The 8,284-nt window shown below is 49.5% G+C and overlaps 1 long non-coding RNA gene across 1 annotated transcript; it reads right to left on the reverse strand.

Annotated features, from left to right (window-relative positions):
* Positions 1-280: 280 nt before the first annotated feature.
* LOC123334389 lies at positions 281-8,079 on the reverse strand. The gene is made up of 3 exons (XR_006552141.2): positions 7,306-8,079; positions 5,479-5,587; positions 281-2,002 (listed from the first exon to the last, which is right to left on the reverse strand). It is a non-coding gene; the product is annotated as an uncharacterized LOC123334389 (long non-coding RNA).
* Between the last annotated feature and the right edge of the window lie 205 nt (positions 8,080-8,284).

Raw genomic sequence — 8,284 nt, forward strand, 5'->3', positions numbered from 1 at the left:
TTACCACGTTCTTGACCAAAGTTGAAGCTGCCTTTGACTTCCTGGGGTAAGGACTCTATGCCACTCCACCTGGTCCTTGGGCTCCTCCCTCCCCCGCTCCAACAGGTAACCCTGCCCTGCCGGGCCTCCAGCCTGGCATCTGGCCCTCCCATCCTCTACCCTACCCCGCTCCTTTGCCAGCCGCATCCTGCACCTGCCAAAGCCACCCCTCCAGGGGAAAAGCCCCTGAGAACACTCTGTCCCTAGTGTCAGATGCTTGCCTAATTCCCCTGATCTTTTGCTGTTTCAGTTTATCGCAAATGATTTTCCAAGCCAGTGGATTTAATTACATTACACTTAGGGAAATTGGTGCCATTTCTTAATTACTTTTACAGTTGAAAAGCAATTACTTAGCAATCACACGAAGGTCTTCTTGTGTTTCCTGGGGCCCCGTGAGGAAGCAGGGCAGCTTTAAGAGATTGAGTGTGCTCTTTCTGGGAACTGGGGTAATTGGTTCTGGGGAGAAGGGTACTTTTTAAACATTCCAAAATTAATTTTTATTTTACATTGGAGGATAGTTGATTTACAATGTTGTGTGAGAAGGGTAAGCTTTGTGGTATAGGATTGGATGAAATAAAAGATTTTAAAATCATGATCCTCCTAGTTGATGACTCAAGCAGTAAAGCACCTGCCTGCAATGCGGGAGACAGGAGACCTGGGTTCGATCCCTGGGTTAGGAAGTTCCTCTAGAGGAGCAAATGGCAACCCACTCCAGTATTCTTGCCTGGAGAATCCCATGGACAGAGAAGCCTGGCGGGCTAGAGTTCACAAGGTTGCAAAGAGTTGGACATGACTAAGCAAGCATACACCTAGTTGTTTAAGCCAAAAGGGTGGCAGTTGAGTCATCCCTAACTGTGCCCTCTTCCTCAATTCTCTGTACTTGGTCATTCGTCACATCCTTTGGATTCCATCTCCTGATAAACTCTTAAACCTGCTGAGACTCGACTTTCCCCTTTTTGGTCCAGGTGAGCCATCAGGATCGCTGACCTGAGTGAGAGAAGTAGCATCTTAACTGGTCCCCTCCCTGTGTCCACCCTGGCCCCCATGGTGGTTTGAACACTGGCTCTCAAAAGATACATCTACCCAGAACCTGTGAGTTTGGCTTTAATGCATCTTGAAATGAGAGCATCCTATGTGACCCAGGTGGGATCCAAAGCCAATGACAAACATCCATAGAAAAGAAGGGAGGGAAGAAGAAACACAGAGAGGAAGGCCATGTGTAGATGGCCATGTGAGGCTGGAGTGAGGCTTCTATAAGCCACGGCGCGCCATAGATTGTGGGAAACCACCAGAAGCCAGGAGCGAGGCTTGTAAGGGAGTCTCCAGAGGGGTCCAGTCCTGCTGACATCTTGATTTTGGACTCCTGGCCTCTGGAACTGGAAAGGATGAATGTCTGTTGTTTTAAGCCACCCAGTTTGGGGTAATCTGTTCCGGCAACCCTGGGAGGTGAATATATCCCCCTCCAGCCATTTTTCAACATGTTACTTTTGTGCTCAAAACCCAGTGGCTCACCTCTCATGCAGATAAAATCTAGGACCCCAATCGTGGCCTCGGGGTGATGGGTTTAGGCCTCGGCTCCTTCTCTTTCCCAGCTCCTGCCACTCTGCTTTGGCTGTGTTGGCTTCTTTGCTCTTCATCAAACACACTGAACCCATTCTCGCCTCAGGGCCTTTGCACATGCTCGTCTGTCTGCCTGGAATGCTCACCCCTAGAGACCCATGCTGCTAACTGCCATGGTGGCCGCTGCTCCAGGTCACGGCTACAGAGAAGCTTTCCCTGGCCACCTGACGCAGACATAGTTCCGCTCATTGCCTGACCCTGCTCTATTTCCCAGTAGAGCCCTTGCCCCATCTCCCTTGCTCCAAGTTCTCCGTGTTTCCTCGTGCACTCTTCATCCGCTGCACTGGGATGACAGCCTCATGAGAGCAGGGCAGTAGTGCATCCTCAGCATCTACAACAGCACCTAGAACAGATGTTTTAAAAACACTTGTTGAACGAAAAACATTTGTCGTTGGGTGAGGGGCACATGAAGGCTCCTAGCTGTGTCCCCTCTGGGTGGGTGATGCAGCTTCTGATGTTCAGACTTGTATGACCCGCCCCCCCCCAAGAAGTTGTAGCCCCTTCTCTGTGAGCAGTTTGGAAATATCTACCAAAAGGACAAATTCATAGAGCCTTTGAACAGTAATTCTATATCTGGGAATCTCATTGCCTTCATCTGTCCATAAGGCTAACAGCACTTGACTGGGCTGTGGACAAGACGCGACGGCATGAGCAAACTGGCCTGACAACCATCTTCTTCCTTTGCCTTCATCACCCCATAGGAGAGGAGGAGAGGAGGTGGCCAGTTCCTCCCTGCCCCTCATCCTTCTTGCTTCATTCATTATTCAAATGATATAATGATATCATTTATATCTGAAAAAGGGAAGAGGACATAAATGATATAAAATGATATTAAAGGAAAACACTTGCATCCTTCACGTCATCATGCCATAATATCCATTTCCTTTTCCTCCTCTGCTCTTGGTCCATACTTAGGTTTCAATTACTTGTAAGCATGTTAAATGTGCAAGTTTTATTTTATTTTTAGAAAACATTAAGTTTAAATTTAGAAAACTTCTGTGCACGTGTGTAGCGTGCTGCCTTTTCACTAGCTGAGCGCACCTAGCAGCCACACCCCTCCTTGGACTTTCTTGCACTCACTGCCTGTTGTTCCAGCTGCTGACACCCTGATCTTAGACTGTGAGAAATAAGTTCATATTGCTTGTCTGTCACTTAGTTGGTGGCAATTTATTATAGGATCCCAAACAGACTAAGACAGTGGTGGGGTAGATTCCCAGATATAGAATTACTGTTCAAAGGCTCTATGAATTTGTCCTTTTGGTAGATATTTCCAAACTGCCCACCACAGGATTGGACCAGGTGGATTCAGATACGGTGGGTGGATGGAGGCAAAAGGTGGCAGGAGCAGAGATGGGAGGAGACCACTGCAGTTTCCAGCTATGGGGCAAACGAACGTGGTTGATCTGAGATACAGTAGTGAGGGGAGAAGGGGCTAATCAAAATCGGTAAAAATCAAAGGACAAGGATATAGTGATTGTTTAGAGAAATATTTGGGAGAAGAGGCGTGTGAGAGTTCCTCAGGATGATTCCAGGGGAGGCAGAGTAGGCCCACTGTCCCCTAATATCTGTTCTGTCCTTTTTCTATAGTTATCGAGTTCTTATCTAGCCATGTGACTGCCCGGCTCAACGATGACTTTCCCAGACTCCCTTGCAGACAGGTGAGGCCATGTGATCAAGCTCTGGCCGGTGGGATGCAAGCAGAAGTGACGTGTACAATCTACAGGGCACATCCTTAAGTGCGGGAGCCTGCCTTCCTCTGTCCCCTTTCATTTCATTGGCCAGAGTGTGGATGAGAGGACAGGAGCTCGAGAAGTCATCTTGGATCATGAGGTCATACAGTCAGTTTAGTCACTCAGTCGTGTCTGCCTCTTTGCGACCCCATGGACTGCAGCATGCCAGGCTTCCCTATCCATCACCAACTCCCAGAGCTTGCTCAAACTCATGTTCATCCAGTTGGTGATGCCATCCAACCATTTCATCCTCTGTCGTCCCCTTCTCCTGCCTTCAGTCTTTCCCAGCATCAGGGTCTTTTTCAATGAGTCAGTTCTCTGCATCCGGTGGCCAAAGTATTAGAGCTTCATCGTCAACATCAGTCCTTCCAATGAATATTAAGGACTGATTTCCTTTAGGATGGACTGGTTTGATCCTTGCAGTCCAAGGGACTCTCAAGAGTCTTCTCCAACACCACAGCTCAAAAGCATCAATTTTTTGGTGCTCACCTTTCTTTATGGTCCAGTTCTCATATCCATACATGACTACTGGAAAAACCATAGCCTTGAGGTAGACATTTCCTATTAAGGCAAAGGGAGAAGACAGAGGGAGTTTGGATTCCTGATAAGAGAGAAATGAGTTTCTACCTTGTTAAACTGCTATTTTTCTGGGTCTCTGTTACAGCTGTCAAGCCTGAATGGCTGGTTACACCGGTTTGTGACCTTCACTGAAACAGGGCTATAGGGAAACAGCTATGCTGTTCATCTCTATGGATACTGAGAGTCTCCTCTGTGCTGGGTGCTGGATACTGGGGTGCAATGTGACCGGGGCAGAGACAGTTACTTCACCTAGAAACCCTCACACACATGGGGGCCTGCAGGAGGGGATGAGCTGGATGGGATTGAAGGCCTCCCTGAGGATGTGACATTTAAGCTGAGCCCTGGTGGCTCAGTCATTTAAGAATCTGCCCGCAATGTGGGAGACCTGGGTTCGATCCCTGGATTGGGAAGATCCCCTGGAGAAGGAAATATCAACCCACCCCAGTATTTGCCTAGAGGATCCCACGGACAGAGGAGCCTGGTGGGCTACAGTCCATGGGGTCACAGGAGTCGGACACGACTTAGTGACTTAATCACCAGTACCACAGCAGGAGGAGTGGGTATTAGGGCCAAGACATGTCAGGAACGGAGTTTCAGCAGAAGGAACAAGAGGGAGCAGCATATTTGAAGCTTTGCAAGAAGTTCGGTATAAAAATTAGACTTTTATACAAGAGAACGTGGCCTATCCCAACTCTCCTTCTGGTGGGTTGTGGCCATTGGGGACATATTAAGTTATTGGCTGGTGAACTTTAAGAAAGAGTCTTCCTTGATTCAGGGATCAGAGATATTTTTCCATAAATGAAACATCAACCTGTCTCTGGAACTTTCTTCGCAGCATCGATGAGAGGATGTTCTATGCTGGGTCCTTCCAAGCTAGTTGCCTTCAGGGGATTAATAAGATTGCCCTTCTTGCCTTAATATTCCCTCAGGAGAAAGTGTGTGCTAAGTCGCTTTAATCACATCCGACGCTTTGCAACCCCATGGACTGTAGCCCACCAGGCTCTTCTGTCCATGGAATTCTCCAGGCAAGAATACTGAAGTGGGTTGCCATTTTCTTCTCCAGGGGATCTTCCTGACCCAGGGATTGAACCTGAGTCTCCCACATTGCAGGTAGACTTTACCGACTGAGCCACCAGGGAAGCCCTGTGGAATGGGGTGCCATTTCCTTCTCCAGGGGATCTTCCCCCAGGAGAAAGTAAACAGGCAAAGACACAGGCTGATAAGATGGGTTTGAAGGAGGGACTGTTCTCCAATGAGACAAAATTCAATTTCCTTCTATGCACACAACAAAAGCAAGAGCTTAGACAGCATGTTTCAGGTCTGGCTTCAATGTGCCAACTTAGGGAATTCAGAGTGCTTTTCTCTTTATTTCTCTTTGCCTTTCTAGGGCACGGCAGGTCCTGTTGGGGTGTCCCTTCCTATTTTTGTTCCTATGTGGGGGCCATGACCTTCGAGGGGATGCTGAGTTTCACGTGGGGTACACATTCGGGGATGGCATTGGGATACTCACACTTATTTATTAGTTGCTTATTCATTCCACACACATGGGAGTAGGGTGGGCTCTCGGAGAGTGTCCTCCAGGTGGGTCCGCTGTGACACCTGCCTCACGGCAGTGAATCCTGCAAGTGACAGTGACAGGAGACAGCGACAGGTGCTATGTGAGGGGCCACGGGGACACAGAGGGAGGCCCCAGGTCAGGCTGGATGGGAGTCAGGGGAGCGCTCATGAAGTGTGGGGGGAAGGACCCTGGGTTTGGGTCTTGAGAGTTGGATGAGCCTAACAGGCCTAGAAGAGAGGTATGCTCCGTGGAGGAGGGACACCTGGGGGAAGGGCTGGGGGCCTGCCAGGCAGTCCCAGTCCAGTGCAGGGGGCTACAAAGCCCCAGGGTAGCCACAGAGGAGGGGACTTGGTGGCCAGGCATAGAGTCCGAGAGGTGGAAAGGGTGGCCGTGGGCTTGGCTGTAGCCTGCAAGTCAGCTGGATATTTGCAGGTCTCAGCGCTGTGTGCCAGCCAAGAGGACAGGCATAGCTTTGGGAGTCGCTGCCCCACCATCCAGTTCAGATGCTCGGGTCCAGGTGGGAACAGACAGGTAGTTTTAGAAGGTGTGTTTGTTTCCTGGGGTTGCAAAGCAGTTCACCACCATGATCTGAGTGGTTTAAAACATCAACTGCACATTGGCAACCTCTGGGAGATAGTGCAAATTGGCACACCGGGGAAGCCTGGCGTGCTGCAGTCCATGGGGTCTCAAAGAGTTGGACACAACTTAGCGACTGAACACCACCACAAATTAGCACTTGCCATCTGCCTCTACAAGGATTAAATCACATGCTGCTGCAGCTGCTGATTTTCAACGCCCCCTGAAAGGATTTCAGGGTAGAGAGCAGAAATGAGGGACTCTGTGCTCTGGGAAAAAAAACAGCAGGACAGGTCTTCAGATGGTTAGATATTTTCGGGAACTGACTCTATGAGCCCAACTCTATCTCCTCATATCTAGAAAAGCACTAAGTTCCTTCATGGTGATGTCTGCTCCTTGTGACTAGCAGAAACCTTCTGCAGAAATATGTGCTTGATCACACGAACTCCCCCTTCACCAGAATCACATATATGCTGACCTTCCCCCTTACCTCTTTAGAGCAGTTTCTCAGAGCTATCTGAGATGCTGTCTCCCAGACTATAGTCCTCATTTTGTCCCAAATAATACATAACTCGCAACTCTCACGTCGTGCATTTTTTTCAGTCGGCAAAAACAACAGACATGTATTTTGTATAGCTCTGGAGGCTGGAACTCTGAAATCTAGGTGTTGGGGGTCACCCTCCCTCTAAAGGCTTAAGAGGGGGCTCCTTCGGTGTCTCCCAGCTCCTGGTGTCTGCTGGCAGTTACTGGCTCCTGGCTTATAGTGGCATCACCCTAGTTTCTGCCTCTGTTTCACATGACCGTCTCCCTCCTCTCTGAGTCTCTGTTTCCAAACTTTTGTCTTCTCCTAGGCATTTCAGCCATCAGATTCAGGTCCATTTGAGCCCATAATGCTCTGTTTTACCTAGATTACATCTACAAAGACCCGATTTCCAAGTAATAAATAGTAAGTAGTAGCAGGTAATGTGGTATTCACAGCTCCTGGGGGTGAGGACTTGAATTTATCTTTTGGGGAGACACAATTTTATCCACATCAGGAAGCTAATCAGGCACTTTCCTCTACTCCCCACCTGAGCCCTGAGTCACCAAAGTCAGGCAGACAGAGTCAAAATTCCAGCTTTGTGGCTTGATGAACTTTGTCCTAGTCACACTGCCCTAGTGGGCTTTCTCTGGCCGCCCCCAGAATCAGGCAGATTCACTCACCCAGTCCAAGCCACCCTGCACAGCAGGGGTCAGAGAGAGGGCCACATGTCGCTCTGATGGCAGGTGGGACACAAAGTCAGGGAAGAAGGTTGCCGGACAACGCAGGTCCCAGGGAGACAGAGAGCAGGGACAGGATATCTGCAGAGTGGAGGGTAGTCCAAGCCAAGGAACCATGCAAACTGGGACAGATCGGAGGGAATCAGAGAGCATGGTGCAGGAGCCAACTTAGAAGGAAGTCTGCGGGGGGCGGGGAGTGGGGGGGGGACAGCCCCTCCCCCACTCCGGCATTCCCACTGCTGGGATGGATTCCTAAATCATCGAGACACTTCCGGCTCCATTAAAGGAGGCGGCCAGTCATTTTGATCGGTAATCCGTCCAAAATAAAACAGAGCAACCCGCCGGACGCCTGGGAAACAGCGAGGAGGCCCTGACCACTCGTGCTTTTTTTTTTTTTTTAATTGGTTTCTGGTCTTCGCTTCTGGCCTCCGCCCCGGGGGCCCAGCGCCCCAGAAGGAGGCCCACTCACTGAAGTAGCCTACGCGGCGATGTTTGGCTGTTTGCATTTCTTGACAAAGGAAATTTGTTGGGCTTAAGCTGGCAAGGGTTTGCATCTGGATCCTATGATGTTTGGCTTCGGGAGGGCTGTGAGCAGAGCCGAGTAGGCTCCGGGGCCTCCACCGGCCTCCATGTAATTAACTTAAGTGCTGCGAAGATGAAAGCTTATTTGCCTGATCCCGGATTAGGGCATCGGCCGCTGAAGGTAGGCAGCAGACTGGGTGAGTTATCTCCCACGATTGAAGTTTCCAGAGATACCAGCGCTGGACAGTGGAAGTCAGGAAGTTTGGGCATGTTGGAATTTATTAAATTTGCAGTTAAAAAAAAAAAAAAACCCACCCCCACCCCACCCCACTCCCTAGTTCTGGATGCCAGCTCGAGGAGGTTAAGTGGAAGCATAACTTTACATAATAAAGTGGTTAAT

This window comes from Bubalus bubalis, chromosome 7 (genome assembly GCF_019923935.1).
Source record: "Bubalus bubalis isolate 160015118507 breed Murrah chromosome 7, NDDB_SH_1, whole genome shotgun sequence".
Classification (NCBI taxonomy): domain Eukaryota; kingdom Metazoa; phylum Chordata; class Mammalia; order Artiodactyla; family Bovidae; genus Bubalus; species Bubalus bubalis.